Source organism: Nilaparvata lugens, chromosome 7, assembly GCF_014356525.2.
Source record: "Nilaparvata lugens isolate BPH chromosome 7, ASM1435652v1, whole genome shotgun sequence".
Taxonomy (NCBI): domain Eukaryota; kingdom Metazoa; phylum Arthropoda; class Insecta; order Hemiptera; family Delphacidae; genus Nilaparvata; species Nilaparvata lugens.
The window spans coordinates 40105945-40123681 of record NC_052510.1 but is presented as its reverse complement, the minus strand read 5'-3'; positions in this window follow the sequence as shown (position 1 = coordinate 40123681).

Here is a 17737-nt window from a genome sequence, read left to right as displayed (position 1 = left end):
TCACATTTCATCAAATTGTGTAAGTAAATCGGGAAGTTAGACGAGAGCATCGCTGCAAAGTAGTGGCAGCTCTTATATGTTGTTTGTTACTGCTGAATAATTATTGTGATAAATAAGTTGAAAATCACCCCCCCTTCTGTTATCATGTTATCACATTATTACTATGGCTACAAAATAAAAAAATATCTTTCATAAAGCATTGAATTTTGTCAATGAAGACAAAACAGGGTTTTGAATACCAAATTAAGGAAAAACTGAACTTTTGAAGGGTGTTAGTATACATAGTACATAGCCCTCGGCTGCAAATCAAGGTAATGATAACGATCTGACTTTGATTTAATCCTTTTTCAAGCATGAATAGATCTACAATCAATGTCATATAACACTTCATCATATAAATATGTATTGTTTAGGAAGTCATTCCGATACAAAGCCAGAAATTAAGAAATTTTCACCTCTTAATTTAATATTTTGTCTAATAAAAGTTCACGCTTCCATTAAAAAAAAAGTTCAATGTAAAAGTTGTAGAAAGACCTCTAAAATGATGTCATAAGTCATCTTTTTTTATATCCAAAGGTTTAAAATTAATCTTTACAATGTAGGCTACATTTTCCTAGTGCTAAATGCCCATTTAAGTAATACTACCACCAACAGTAATGATACAGGTGGTTTCGGGGAAAATTTTATTGAAAGCGTTTTTTTCTACCAGTAGAAACTACTTTTCTAAAGTAACTTACTTTTTGATTTTATCAACTTGATTTGATTTTTAACTTAATGAACTTTTTAAATCTAGATTATGATTTTATATGAACTTCGGAACGATCTAGAACCAAGTATCACTGAAGAATTGTTAGACAATAATAGAATAATTCGATTAATCCAACTCTTGATACTCAGTTTTCCATTTAATTTCAAGGTACTGCACTATATGAAATATGAGAAATCGAAATATTTCTCAAATCGAACATATAGGTTAAACTTGACCAATATTTCCAAGTAGCTGTCTCCCAAGGAAACACAGATAGGCCTTACTATGCACTGATATTGCAAGGATGCCCACAGTCAAATGCAATCTCAAAATTGATGCACAGGGTTCAAGAAACAATCTTATACAGATATAGTATATTTCGCACCTAGAGCAGAAAATGAGATTTTCCAGCTCGAAATCGGTTTTAAAATTGAGAAAAATTGAACTAGAAAAGATTGAGAGCTGGAAAAACATTTTTACCCATGGTGCGAACGATATTTTTCGCCACACTACAGGTATTGCTGACAAAATGAATAAAGAATAATTGTTATCATACCTATCTCTTGATTTTAGTGGTAGAAGATTTGCAGTCAGGATTTCAGATTCTTCTAAAATTTCACTTGGAATATCACGGGCGTTGTCATCTTCAAGCATTTTTGAAAATTTGGAATGCGCTGATCAACAATAAATAATTGAATAAAAATGGTTGCGAAGCAAATGCTGAATTAGTTTGATTCGAAACTCGAACTGAAATCATGGCGACTTTGATGAAGAAAGTGGACACTCGCCCGATCTAGCGGATGACTTATTAACTACGGACTTCCAAGCTGCTGGAAAGAGAACACTTTCTGGCCTAGACCGGAAAATAAACCTGTTTCTTACGTCAGACGAGAGTCGTCTGCAAACAAGGTTTTTCAGATCTATGTAGGGACTGGAAAACATCTGCTTTCTGTGCAGTGTGGCGAAAATATCAAATCAAATCAAATTTTTATTCTCACAATTTACAAATAATACAGTACATTTATATACCCTTACGTTATGAGAGACTCACATGTAGGCAAAAGCCTGTGTTTGTGAGGGCCTAGCATAATTCGCTGAATTTAAAATCGATAAACTAAATTATGAAAATTGATATTATATTAAACTAAACTGAGAAAAATACAGATTGAGAAAAAAGATATGAGTAAATGTTGATATTATAGGCAGAAAAACAAATAATTGGCTGCAGAAACAGCCAGTTATAATTAATGACTAAAAGTTAGTAAAACTAAAAGGTAGATACACTATAGCAATGCAATTAAATACCAAGTTATAAAGAATTCTCCAAACTTAGAATGAAAGATGGTGATGATGATGGACAATCCAATCAAAAACATGTAATACTATAACAGTAAACTACACTGATTACAAAAAAAAAATAATAAAATAATAATAATAAGCACTGTGGGACTTGGATTTCGAAGGACCACAGACAAGATCACCAAGCTCCACATTCCATACCTATATACAGAGAGCAGCACACGTTCAGACTCCTCTTGGTCACTTATAATTAACCACTTCTCAACAAGTCGCTTATACTGGCCTGATCTGTAATTTTGAAAAGTTTTAAGATAGTCAGGTATGTTTCTAAGTATTATGTGTGACAGGTACTGAATATTAGTTGTTGAATATGTTTTATTTAATCTTGGAGTCTGTATATTGTTTATATGTGATGCTCTGGTGGGGTATCTATGATCTATTGTATTATTAAAAATTTGGTTATGGTGAGAGTGCATGTAAATTAAGGCAGATCTCACAAATAGCTGCCCTACATTGAACACTTTAAAGTCCTCATATGATTCTTTAGTGGAACATCTGGGACCTCTCTGCAATGCGACCCTCAAGATAGAATTTTGAGAAATTTTTAAAGGCTCAAGAACAGTTTTATAGCATCCCCCCCACGCAATTATTCCCCACTGTAACATTGATTGTACATATGCAAAATAGACATTCCTAAGCTCCTGTACATTAAGTATATTCTTAAGCCCATGAAACAGAAATATAGCTTTACGAATTTTGCTTTTAATGTATGAAATGTGAGAGGACCAATTCATTCTGTCATCAAATATTACCCCAATATATTTATATGTGCCTACTTTTTCAATAGATGGACAGTTGCAAAAACCCCCCTGTTGAATATTGCAACAATGTAATACAATACTATTTGAGCCATCATCTGTCCTATTCCTCAATTTAAAGTCCATAAACTTTGTTTTATTAACATTAAGGGTCATCATATTTTTATCAAACCAATCTTTTAGTTTCTCAAGGTCACTACGAGCCTTATTTTAAACCTCTTCAACATTTCTACCCGTCAGCAACAATGCAGTATCGTCAGCAAACATATACAGGCTACCTTGTAATCTTACTCTCGACAGATCATTTATGTACAACAAAAATAGGAGAGGCCCCAATGTGCTTCCTTGAACCACTCCATACCTGATTGTTTCCAGGCTACTATGCACATCATCAATTTGGATAAACTGTTTCCTATTGCTCAGGTATGACTTGAACCAATCACCGCAAATTCCATATGAATACAAATTCCTAAGCAATATTGTCCTATCAACCGTGTCAAATGCCTTAGCAAGGTCCATGAAAATTAGTAAGCTTCGCTGGTTACATTCAAAGTTCACATTGATCTCCTCATTCAACCTAAAAAAGGCATCCGACACATTCCTATCCGTTCTAAACCCAAACTGTCTATCTGACAAAATTGCCTCCTCCATTAAGAATTTGGTAAGCTGGTTTTTGACTATTTTTTCCAATATTTTTGAAAATACACTGAGCAAAGAGATTGGTCTGAAGTTGCCCAATTCAGATTTATTACTTCCCTTGTATAGTGGGAAAACCTTAGTCACTTTAAAAACATCAGGAAAAACACCAGTACTAAGACTTAAATTGAAAATGTGTCTCAAGGGAACAATGAATAGACTAATATTATTCTTCAGGAAATTAGCTGATATATTATCATGTCCTGGAGCTGATCCACCCCTCAATTCATTTGCAATCTGTGTTATATCGTCATCGGTTACAGGCTGTAGGATGAATTGAGAATTACATACATAGTTCTGATCAAAATCATCTATTGGATCGCCTATTCTTTCTCTGATTTTATCTGCCAGAACACCCCCAATTGAAGAAAAATATTTATTAAATTTATCAGCAACTGCCTCTCTTATGTCTGTTGTTCCGCTAATATCTAAGTCATTCGAGAAACCTTCAAAAGGAAATGAATCTTTTGTATTTATCCTGCCTGCTATTTCATTAACTGTTCGCCAGAAAAATTTCGGATCATTCTTACTTCCATTTATCCTACTTCGGTAATAATCTTTTTTGGCTGTCCTTATCAAAGTATGTAACTCATTCCTAAAGTCCTTAAATTTTCTTTGCAATTGAACATCAGTATGTTGCCTTCTTAACTGTTTTCCTAATTTATCTCTCTCTCTTATCAAACGAACCAAATCTTGAGTTATCCAAGGCTTGAGTCGCTTACTTTTCGCATTAGGCTTTTTTAATATTTTTTTTGGAATTATCTATGGCGTTCGCAATGATATCAAAAAAGCTGCTCGCGGACTGATTAACATCATGAACATTAGTTACACTCTCCCAACTTTGCCTTTCCAATTCAGCTATTAAACATTGTTTATTAATGAAAAAATTTTACCTTGTCCTGAATTAACTTTGTCTGCTCATTTGTGATAATCTCAATTGCAATTCCGAAATGGTCAGTTATATCGACCCGGAGAATACCGGTATGGATAGGCCTAAAGCCATTACTTGACTGTTTGATAAATATGTGATCAAGACACGTGCTACTACCTGTGATTGTGGATACTCTAGTGGGCTTATCAATGCAGGACATAAATCCAGCATCATACAATGTGTCAAGGTAGAGTTCTGATTTGGCGTCCCTCTGTAATATGTCTATATTTATATCTCCTATAAAATGATGGACTTAGATGTATTATTCAGTTGAGCAAAATAAAGTTTCAGTTCGTCAATAAATGTATAAACGTATGATTCATGAGTTCTATAGGCCGCGATTATATTACAAGGTTTATTGTGGTATTTAAAACTCAAATCAATTGCTATTACTCCTCCTATTTCTACATCACGACCTACCGCCGCAAGAGACTTCTTTGCATAAATAAGAACAGAATCATTTCGGTTGACCTTCTTCTGTGTCCTTATCACATCATAACCATCCAAGTTTTGTCCTATATCATCCTCACTTAGCCAAGTTTCTGTTAAAATTATAAGATCTAAACTCTCTTTTAAGCTACTCATCCCTACCATTAAATCATCAAAATTATTGTTATAGCTTCTAATATTAACATGGAAATTCCTAGATTGTCATCACCACCTTGAAAAAATCAAAAAGAAAAAATAAGGTGTAAAATATATTTTACAGATAATAATATCTCATATTATAGCCTACAGTATAGATAAGCATATATGATAAGCTTAAAAATAGCATATTGATAAATTCTTATTCTTCCTCTTCTTCTTCTTCCTCTTCTTCTTCTTTTCTTCTTCTTCTTCTTCTTCTTCTTCTCTTCTTCTCTTCTTCTTCTTCTTCTTCTTCTTCTTCTTCTCTTCTTCTTCTTCTTCTTCTTCTTCTTCTTCTTCTTCTTCTTCTTCTTCTTCTTCTTCCTTCTTCTTCTTCTTCTTCTTCTTCTTCTTCTTCTTCTCTTCTTCTTCTTCTTCTTCTTCCTTCTTCTTCTTCTTCTTCTTCTTCTTCTTCTCTTCTTCTTCTTCTTCTTCGTCTTCTTCTTCTTCTTCTCTTCTTCTTCTTCTCTTCTTCTTCTTCTTCTCTTCTTCTTCTTCTTCTTCTTCTTCTTCTTCTTCTTCTTCTTCTTCTTCTTCTTCTTAGTCAAGCTAATAGGATAATGGTGATGCTGTTGCACACATAGGCCGCCCAAGCAGAGCGCAATAATTGTGTGCTGATCAGAGGAGTGTGCAAACTGCAAAGTGATACCGTTACCAGCCCAGCAGCAGCAGCAGCAGCAGCAGCAGCAGAAGAAGAAGAAGAAAAGAAGAAGAAGAATGAGTAGAAGAAATAGTAGAAGATGAAGAAGAGAAAGAAGAAGGAGAAGATGAAGAAGAGAGAAGAGGAGAAGCATGACAAGAAGAAGAAGAAGATGGATTGCGTCGTGAAACGTAAACGTGGTGAACGTAAGCAGTGGCTGAGGCTAAGCTGATGACTGGCCCAGGCAAGCTGCCCTAAAAGGAGTATGCAGCCATATGGTGACTGGATGGACCCCTATGCTATCACACACATCATCTACTCTCTACTGCACTCTAGTGGAGAGCCTACCAGTAGTTGTACTATCGGGTAGTGTGTAGTGGTTTGTAGCCTATTAGGTAAGTAGTGTGTAGCAGCAGAGAATAGCCATCGATTGGTAATTGTATGGCAGTAGCAAGTAGTAGCATTATAGAGAGAGAGAGAGATAGTATTTGGGGAGAATGGAGAAGTCAAGAGTTGTGAAAGAAATTAGAGAGAGGATAATAAATTAGGTTGAAAAGCAAGTAAGGATGAAAAGACAGGAGATGAATGAGGAATTAAGAGGAATACGAGAATGAGAAGCAGAAGAGCGATATAAGGAAGAGAAGAAGAAGGGAAGAAAGATGAGAAGAATTCTAGGGTAAATGACGATGAGGGCATGAAGAAGTGGAAGAGGAGAGGGAGGAAACGGAGAAGTATGATAAGATGGTGAAGAGAATGGAAGAGGAAGAGGAGGAGGAGGGTAAGGAGAGTGAGGAGGTGGAAGAGGAGGAGTAGAAAAGGAGGAGATTCAGAAGGATGAAAAGGAGTAGAAGGAATTGAAGGAGAAGGATATGGAAGAGAAGAAGATGGATGAGGCTGAGGGGAAGGAGGAGGAGGAGGAAGAGGAGGAGGAGGAGGAAGAGGAGGAAGAGGAGATAGAGGAGGAGGAGGAGGAAGAGGAGAAGGAGGAAGAGAAAAATAATTTTCTGGTGGAGAAAGGAGAAATGAAGAACTTTACGTCACCTACACACCTTCAGACCAGACAATCATAAAGTAGAATACCTTATGAATATTACTATTTGAGTTCACTATTTGAATTGGCTAGAACATTTATTTGAAATCTATACTTAAAACATTCTTATCTGACTCACTGACTTACTCACTCACTCACTCACTGATCACGATTTCTGAAAAACTACAAGATGTATGTAGAAAGTGTGATGGATTGCAAGAAAGCTTGAGGTACCGTATAGCTTTCTTATAAGTCCTAGGTGCCCACTAAGAAATCTTTTGGCGATATTTCAACTCTAAGGATGGTTTTGAAGGGTTTGAAGTTCGTCTTTTAGCATGTATATTCTTATTTTTCCAATCCCTCGAATATAATAATTCAAATGTCCATACTATATCTTAGTAGAACTATAATTTAGAGAGAGTACCTTTTCGTTACAGCTGTTACGGTTGAATTTGGCAACTAAATTGATTAACAGTCTGATTCTGTCAGGTTGAGTATTAATATATATATGATCATTATATTAATGATCACACCTGTTCCAATTTCAATATTATTTATGACATTTTTGCTTTTTATTCGAGATAATTATGTCTCATCTCATATTGTTAAAATTTTCAAATAGTCGCATTTCTAAAATGTGAGTATTCACATAATATAACAGCTGTGATAAAATGCAAAAATGCCATAAATAATATTGGAATTGAAACAGGTGTGATCATCAACATAATGTTCTTCATCTGATCTAATGTGAATAGATTGTAGTACATTTCACATCAATGTTTCAGCATCGTTTGAATGTGGATCATTGATGCTATTGATAGGTGATACTGACAGTTTGAAGGAAAAATCAACAAATCATGCATATTCTCCATTATTTTTATTTGCATATTCTCCTTCTATTTTCTTTGGTGAAACAATCAATTTTTGAGGATAATTGATTCAGGGGAAAAGCGCCTTACTTCTATAAAGGATAAAAGAAAAGATAATGATATAAGATAGTAGAAACGATATTTCTACATTTGAGAAAGCAACAAAAGCTATTTGGTCGTTTCCAAACCCTTTGTTTTCCAAAGTAAATTTTCACCGAATTTCCTCATTCTTTACACACAGATTCTGCAACGGACATTTCTGAAGTTTTATAAAGATCCTCCATATATCATACTGAATAAACCAAATTTCATCGAAATTGTTAAAACGTTTTCCGAGATCTGTCGAATATACAAACACAAGTAGTATTGATAGAATTGGATCAATTGATAAAAGCAACTCCCGTCATAAAATTTTGTTCCATGAAACATTGAGAATTAATAAAAATTATCTATACCCTCTAGAATGACTCCAATTGAAGCAGCAGTGCATAATCAAGTTTTTGCTCAATAAATGTATTTTAAGTTCTTTAGCTTCTACCTAATGGAGTGACAGAACTCATATCTTGTTCAGAAACCATCCTCAACTTAGGTCAATCTCATCATCATCATCATCATCGTCATGGATTAGGCTTTTCAAGCCTGTTCCGGCGTCAATCTCTTCCTCTGTCTACCAATACTTCTTCTGCCTATTGGCTTGTGTAGTAGGACATTCAATGGGAAACGGTCTTCATGCATTCTAAGGACATGATCTGACCACTTATTTCTATATGTTTTTATCAAACTCAACACTGGTTGGACATCACATTCTCTTCTTATATTTTCATTCCGAATCCGATCCTCTCTTGTGCATCCTTTGACTTGTCTAAGGAATCGCATCTCTGCTGACTGTATTCTTGATTCAAGCTTCCTTGTCAGCACCCATACTTCACTTCCGTAAGTCAAAGTGGGTATCGCCACTTATATCGTGGGCATATCTTGTTCAGGAACCATCCTCAACTTAGGTCAATCTGTTCATCAATTTAGTTGCCGAAATCAACCGTAACAACTGTTACGAAAAGGTACTCTCTGTAGATTATAGTTCTACTAAGATATAGTATGGACATTTGAATTATTATATTTAAGAGATTGGAAAAATGAAAATAGACATGCTAAGAGATGAACATCAAACCCTTAGAAACCATCCTTAGAGTTGAAATATCGCCACTCTCTCTCACTCACTCTCTCTGGTAGTGATAACGGTATATAAACTTTCCAACAACTATCTGCTTTATAACGACCATTCCTTCCTATTCGACTCCAAAAGTGTTCCATTGATTTATCTTGACTTGTGACGAATTTTGAAATCACGAATACATCGAATTTCCAGCTCTGACAGTATGTTGAAAAGGTTGACGACCGGGGAATCCCCCGGTTTGTCAAAATCACACCACCCCATCAACTTTCCAATAATTAGTACATATTGACTTTTTCAGGCTGTCACCATGAGTGAGAAAATGAACAGTGTTGATTATGTTTGCTACACTGAGTGACGGAGGTTCAAAGTTATTAGTGTTTGAAGGTTTTAAGTAATAAAAAAAAAAATCTTTATCTATCACCCATATTGTCTTTGACATTAAAACAAAATTCAGAAATCAAAAGTCAAAACATTAGAATGAATTATTAAGACGATGTGTTTGCTAGAACCAATTTGACAGAGATTATTCATTCAAGGTGACAGTATCATAATGAATGATATAGTTCGTACACTTTTTGTGTAGTTGAGAAGTTGATATTGTGGTAATTATTCATATTGAATGAAAAAGACTAAGAAATTGTCAAAAACCACAAATTTATTGGTACTTAGAAAGACCGGTTTCGGTTATTACACCATTGTCAATCTCTGATAAACTAAAACTAAATACAAGAGCAGTAGAATTTATACTAGTAGGCAAGTACTGCTATTGGTCAAGGGCATGGACGCCTCCCATTGGCCCAGCTAGACAGTCTCCTCCCACTCAACGGTGTGACAAAATGGCGGCTTAAGCAACAGAATCGCCATGATAACAAAATTTACTTTCAGTACAAAATAAGAACCAAGAAAACAAGTGTAAAAGATAATAAATTACCTTAACAAATATGTAAATAAATTGAAAAACTATTGACTAATGTATGCTTACAATTGTATGATAAAACTAAATTCGTAGTGTTGTATAGGTTGAAATGAATGTGGTCATATACTGGGAAAGTATACTATACTGGGAATTTTCCTTAATTTATTACTTTTGTTATTTCTAAAGCCTCTAGAATATTCAAAGATCTGCCTTTGTTATTAACATGCAGAAACTCAACGTTCTCCTTAACTGTGAACTTGTGATTATTTGTTATCAAATGTTCTGCAAAGTTAGATTCCCCATTTTGTTTATTCCAATCTCTGATGTGTTCTCTAATTCTACTTTTGAAACTTCTACCAGTTTGACTCACATAACAAGCATTACAATAACCACATTTAAGTTTGTACACCCCACTCTTATCCCAAATATCAATTTTGTCTTTACTCCAGCCAAATAGACTATTTAAAATCGGTTTGGTCTTGAAATCAACATGAATTCCATTCCTCTTCAATTCCCTACCTATCTTATCAGATACAAGGCCTGAATATGGGATTGTTATCCAAGTCTTCTCCTCACAGTTTGAGCCTACAAAGCTAGAATTGATTGAAATTTGTCTATTAATTTTAGTCTATTAATTGATTGAAATTTGTCTATTAATTTTAGTCAATAATCTGTCCACCATACTTCCCTCATACCCATTTGTGACAGCTATCTGTTTAATTCTAGTGATATCAAAATCATGATGGCTCATAGGTATTGTTAGTGCTCTATAGACCATGCTATTGAAAGCAGCAAGTTTGTGAAGAATAGGATGACAAGAATGAAGAGGAATGATAACATCAGTATGGATTGGTTTTCTGAAAATAGAAAACTTGTGAAAACCAGTTCTATGATCTATTCTTAAATCTAGAAAATTCAATACACAATCCTGTTCTACCTCTACAGTAAATTTTATACTTTGATGTAATCCATTCAGATAGGAAAGAAAATTGTCTAGTTGTCTGTTACTTCCTTTCCATAAGCAAATAATATTATCTACATATCGAAAGCAGTAAACAATCTTATCTTTGAAATGACCATTTTCAATAATATTCTACTTTCTAACTTATCCATAAATAATTCAGCTAGGAGTGGTGAGAGGGGTGACCCCATTGCCAACCCCTCTCTTTGTTCAAAAAATCTATTGTTAAATTTGAAATAATTATGCTGAGTGCATACCTTCATCAATCCTATCAGTTCTTCTCTGAGTGTATGATCATTGATGGAGTCTTTCACTATCCTCAGCTCTTTCAAGACTTTCTCCCACCGGAATGTTAGTGAATTAATTAGTAACATCAAATGACACAAGTTTATGAGATGATAGAACAGGAGTATGCTTCATATTGTTGACCAACTCCAATGAATTTTTAATACTAAATTTTTGTTGAAAACCCGTTAATGACCGGAATGTGCTATTCAGTTTGTGAGCTAATTTAGAGCAGGTGGAATTAACAAAAGATACCACTGGTCTTATAGGAACATTAGTTTTGTGTAATTTAGGTTGACCGAAAAGTCTAGGTGGATTTGGATTCATAACTGTTAGATACTTAGTTTCTTTCTTATTAAATAATTTGGTGGTGGTAGTCAACTTATTTCTAATCGAGCTATTGATTTTGGTGGTGGGATTGGAGTAAATCCCAATAAAATTGTTATCTGCAATGAAATGGTTTACCTTACTTAGATATTCGTCCTTATCCATTATTACTGTAGTGCATCATTTGTCAGCATTCAAAATCATCAGGTCATTGATTTTCATCTTCTTCTTCAAATTATTCATGATGTCTGCCGTTTTTGTGATCTCTGGTCGAAGTTTCCTTGTCTTTTCTTGAAGAATTATTGACCGAGCGAAGTGAGGTCAAAGATTCAAGTCGACGGTTTGGCATTTCTCTCAATGTTTAAATGTTTATATGTTGCGCATTTACGGCGAAACGCGGTTATAGATTTTCATGAAATTTGACTGGTATGTTCCTGTTTTAATTGCGCGTCGACGTATATACGAGGTTCTTGGAGATTTTGCATTTCAAGGATAATATAAAAGGAAAAAGGAGCCTCCTCCATACTAGAGTAGAAATCAGACTATAGAATTATTCATCATAAATCAGCTGACAAGTGATTACACAGATGTGTAGAGAAGCCAGTCTATTGCTGTATTTCCATAAGGTCTATAGTTTCAATCAGGTACTTGTGGATGAGAATACTGCGTGAGGTTTACTGTTCACAGAACTACTAGTGTCAGCACATCTGTTAGTTAATATTTTGTTCTTTGAGGCTTTCCAATTGCTATCAATGCTGCATGCTAGTCGTTCAAGTTGTTGGTTATCCAAATAGCTATGACTACTGTATTTGTTACCTCGTCCTAGTAACTCTGTCTCTGTTAAGAACAAAGGCAGATCTTTGAATATTCCAGAGGCTTTAGAAATAACAAGAGTAATAAATTAAGGAAAATTCCCAGTATAGTATACTTTCCCAGTATATGACCACATTCATTTAAACCAATACAACACTACGAATTTAGTTTTATCATGAAATTGTAAGCCTACATTAGTAAATAGTTTTTCAAATTATTTACATATTTGTTAAGGTAATTTATTATCTTTTACACTTGTTTTCTTGGTTCTTATTTCGTACTGAAAGTAAATTTTGTTATCATGGCGATTCTGTTGCTTAAGCCGCCATTTTGTCACACCGTTGAGTGGGAGGGGACTGTCTAGCTGGGCCAATGGGGGACGTTCATGCCCTTGACCAATAGCAGTACTCGCCTACTAGCATAAATTCTGTTGCTCTTGTATTTAGTTTTAGTTTATCAGAGATTGACAATGGTGTAATAACCGAAACCGGTCTTTCTAAGTACCAATAAATTTGTGGTTTTTGACAATTTCTTAGTCTTTTTCATTCAATAGTTCGTACAATCATGGTTCTAGCCCAATCTTTCAATATCAATTAGAATTTAATTATAGGATAGAAATATGTATCTCATTAACTTTGCTAATACACGTATGTTGTCATAAAACAGTAGCTTTTTGCTTTAATCTTCCTTGGGATACTGTAGTGAATTTGAATTTCGCTCCTTCAGTCGGGGAACGTGATGTCGGCTGCTAGTGAGAACGAAATGGCATCACTCGTGATGACGTCACGGACGTTCACTTTGTTATGTTCATTCTGTGAGTGCCCAAACACATAATGATCGCTAGGCGCAAGTTGCAGATTCCTGAATATAGAGTAGAGAAAGAATAGCAAGAATTAGGGGAGAATCAAGGAGAAGGAGAAAAAGATAACAGGAGAAGGAATAGCATGAAATGCAGGATAAGTATAATAACATGGAGGTGACTATTAGTCTTAGAAAATAAACTGTAGATATAGGAGGATCAGAGAAGGGGGATACTCGTGCAAGAGAAGAGGATGGATGAAATGGAAGAGGAGGAGTAACAGAATGAGAACAGAATAGGCAAACTGAATAAAAGAAGTGTCTTCTCCTGCACAGGCTGAGAGGTAAACAGCTGCTTCACAGATGTTCACTACTACCAGCCACTTTACATGTAAATAGCTGAACATTTTCCACAGATAATATACACATGAAAATAACAGTGGCTTAAGAGATTTTTTGTAATAATCAAACTATGATAAGTTCAACAATATTTTATTGATTGATTGAAACTAGAGGACAATGGAAATCGATTGATGATTCTTTTAACTCATAGAGATTCGTTCAGTAACTGGAAACAACATTACATAAATGTAGCCGTTACCTGTTTCTACTTTGGTGTCAGTACTCATATCCTTTTAATCCTGCTAACATGCGCACGCACCCACTCCACTACGAGCGTACGCCCACTGTATGTTAATATTCCAGTTTGTTGTTCCTTTGTTCGTCCATGACTAAGCGGGTGCGGGTGCTCTTTCTGACAGTCCAACAGCTGACATTCGCAGGCAAGCAAAGCAGTCATTGGGTGAAAGTGCTTTCTTCCGCCATCATGACATCACTAATTCACAGTTGTTGATCCCACTTTTCTCTTTAGTTCACCAAAAGTGACAATCTAGAAATATTACTGCTTGATGATTTGCGATAAGAGAAAAGGTTAACTACTGGTTCCTGAGACCCCTTGCCATCATAAATTAGTATTACAGTTTGAGAGCAGGAGAGCTGTAGGAATAAGTGGAAATCTACAGAAAATAAAGAGTACATGAATGCAGATTCTGTATTCAGGAAGGGTTCTTGATGTTTTGGGCCTCAAAATTCTTGTTGAAGGGCAGATCCAACATGGAAAATTGAGCTGTTTCCATTAAAGAACATTCCGATTTCAATTCCAATACCAATGAATGCTCTATTCAATATGTAGCAAACTATCAAAGTTAGTAGACAAACTGTCTACTAACTTTGGCTACTGTGTAAAATAAGTTGAGACTTGGCCCTCCATCTGAAGAAATTACAGGGTTGCCAAATCGTGTAAAATTGCAACTTTTTCAAATTCCCAATTCAACATCAGTATTGGATGTAAAATATCATCCCCGATGTCCTAGTAGTGCTAAAAAAGTTTCAGGGCTGAAGGATGTAACGGTACATTTTGATACCAATAAAAACTTGCCACCAATGGTGTTATCAATCGAATATATAGATGAGACTTTAAGGACTAGAAAGGCTAAGATTATGACTAGCAATTTGAAATGAGAATCAATTTCTCAAAATTATTTAATAAATCAATAATATTTTATGAATTTGAAGTTAGGTTCTATATAAACAACACTTGTCAGCAATGTCAATAATGATCATGCCAAACATCTACAATTTAATCAGATACTTGCTAGCAAAATAATTGCATGTAGGTAGCATTCGTTAAGACGAGGACAGGAGGGTTTTGTATATTTATAGCATGCAAAATAAAGGATATGAATGTTTGAATAGTACATAAATGTTTATCAATATATGTGAGCAAATATGAAATACAAAAACATAATAAGAAATAATAAGGAAGTAAGGCCTAATTTTTCTATGCTCATTGATACAATCTGTACACTCAAGCCGAATCTGACTGTTTACCAATCAGAGCACAATATTCACTCAGCGCTGAAAGGTATTTGATTCAAAATCTCCACGTGCTCTTTTTCAGAATTATAAAAATTTGTAATTGTTGTAAAATTAACAGAACAATGTTGTCATGAAGTAACATATAACTAGTGAGAGGAATTGAGTTTAGGGCTAGTTTTGAAGACGCTCGGCAATCAATTGATGGGATCTCGTTGTCCAACAAGCAGGCCGGCCGCTGAGCTACTGCTCAACAGTGCTGCGCATCCTTACCCCCTCCCGCTCGGCTACTGAGGGAGGCTCGTGAAGAGCTAGTAGGAGCTCAGTCTAGTGCGGGAATCCAGTGCAAGGGGTTGGTAGAGAACCAGTGAAGGAAGCAGCACACAGCTAGCAAGAGAGTACAACTCGTGTCAAGAGTGTACTCTGACTCCTTTGACTTCTAGGAGTTGTGTAGGAAGGTGCTGGAAGCTCTAAGATTTAGCACTCATGGTGGGTGAGAGTTGTTTGACTACTTCAATGACTTTTGGCAGCAACTTGCCTGATTCAACCAGTGGCGACAAGTTTGGTTTTGGCTAAAACCTGACTAGACCCTGCTACATCAGCAATAGGACCAGGAACTGCAAGAGAACCTCAAGTGGGCTCGGGAACGCCTTTCTCGACCCCAGGACGTGATCCTGGCCACAAGAAGTGGCCGGTGCCCGAGGTTAGGGACCTGGTGACCAACAGCAATGCCGAGAGTAAGGGAACTCCTACCTTGCTATTTCCAACAGGAGAAGCAAGAGGACCTAAAGAGAGGCTTGGGAGGGCCTTTCTCGGCCCCGAGGCACGATCCTTGTCGTGGAGGGTGGCCGGAGACCGAGGTTGGGGAGACCTGGTGACCAACAGCGACGCCGAGTGTAAGGGATCTCCTACCTTGCTATTTCCAACAGGAAAAGCAAGAGGACCTCGAGTAAGACTTGGAAAGGCCTTTCTCGACCCCGAGACACGATCCTGGCCGCAGGAAATAGCTGGTGCCCGAGGTTAGGGACCCAATAACCAGTAGTGATGCCTGGTGCAGGGGCTCTCCTACCTTGCTATCTCGGACCCAAATAGCAAGAGGACCTCAAGTAAGGCTTGGGATGGCCTTTCTCGACCTCGAGACACAATCCTGGCCACAGGAAACAGCTGGTGCCCGAGGTTAGGGACCCGGTGAACAGCTACGGTGACCAGTTCCGAGGCTCTTATACCTTGCTATTTCAGACCCAAATAGTCAGAGGACATCTAGTAGCAATCGGGAAGGTTTCTCCCATACCAGAGACACCCCTCACAGCAGACACCAGATCGTTCCTATTCCTCTCACTCCACGCCCAACCCTGTTTGGCAGTGTGAAAGCAAGGCCCCTCTTACTCAAAAGAGGGAAGTGTCTCCAAGGTACTCAGGACCCTGTTCCAACCCCCGACTTGAATGAGGGTGGTTGATGGACACCACACCAAGCCTCCCCTCCCCTGCTACAGCCCACCCCAGATGCCGACTGAGTCTAGCTGGCCCAGAGCAACACTGAGGATTCTGATAGAAGAAGGTGTGAACAAAAATCTACTCAGAAGATTGGTGCCCAAGGTGGGGCTAAGGGTAGGAGGAGGGGAACAGTGATGAGTGCTAGAGAGGAGTATAATTGCAGAGACGAGGGAGGCGACAAGGAGGATACAGGAGACAACAGTAGTGATCCAAGAGTGGCCTGGATCTACAGGCTTCACAGGGATGAAGCAGTGAAATTCTCGGCTGCTGCAACGCTACCTACAACTGGAACTATGGCAGAGTTCAGGAGAGCTCTTGTCGAGAACCACCTGAGGACAATGGTGGAGGCTGCCGATCTGAACAGGATTGGTGACAGAGATGGCACAGGTCAGGAAGAGGAAGGAGCCGCAGCTTTGTGGCCACCAGTCACAGACGCCACTGCATCTTTCAGACTGGAAGAAATACCCAAGGAGACGTCTTCAGAGTTTTATGGCAACTCCAGCAGCTCCTGGGTGTACAGAGTGCACGATCAGGGCTTGATTGATCTACTACTCAACTCGGTGCTGACAGATAGCACATGTACAAGCCTGAGGAGGGCTCTACTGGAGCAATGACAGCAGATTGTTGCAATGCTCCCTGTTTTGGATAATAGGGAGGAGGTGCTTCTTCGAGGAGCGCAAAGGCCAGCGCCAGTTAGCAAGGAGGCGACAGTGGATATGCTATACCATGCAGAGCCTGCGCTGGTGAGGCCGGTGATGCTGGAGAGGCATGATAACATGCCTAGGCATGTATTGAGGTCACCTACCAGACCAGCGGTGCCTGCTTCATCCTGTATGGACCCAGGTGCCGTGTGTGAAAGGTTCGAGGATGGCGGCTCTCATATGATGGGAGTGGAGATGCTCCAAGCTTTATGGAGCAACTCAAGGAGCTGCAACAAGCATATGGCTTGTCTGGCAGACAGTTATTTCCAGTGTTACCTGAAATGCTAGCGGAGAGATGTTTCTTATGGATGAGGAATAGGAGAAAACAGTGGAGACACTGGGAAGATTTCCTGAGAGACTTTCGGTCTCATTACTATCCACCTACTTATGAGGAGGAACTTGAGAATGAAATTCTCTACAGGCCGCAGAGAGAAGGCGAGCTCATAGATGACTATGTTGAGGAGCTGCTAATGCTGATGAGAAGAAGAGGTGGTTTTCCAGAGAGGAGCCAGGTACAGAGATTGTACAAAAATCTTTTATCATGCTACAAGCTCTACATCAGGGAGGCTGAAGTGTACACCATCGACAACTTGCTACACTTGCGAAACAATATGAATGAATTAAGTTCGATGAGAAGAGTGCTCAACAGAGACAACGAGCTGTGAAGCAGGTGGAGGTGAGGAAGCATACCAAGCCTCGACAGGAGACTACTACTACATAGCCTCAGAGTGAACA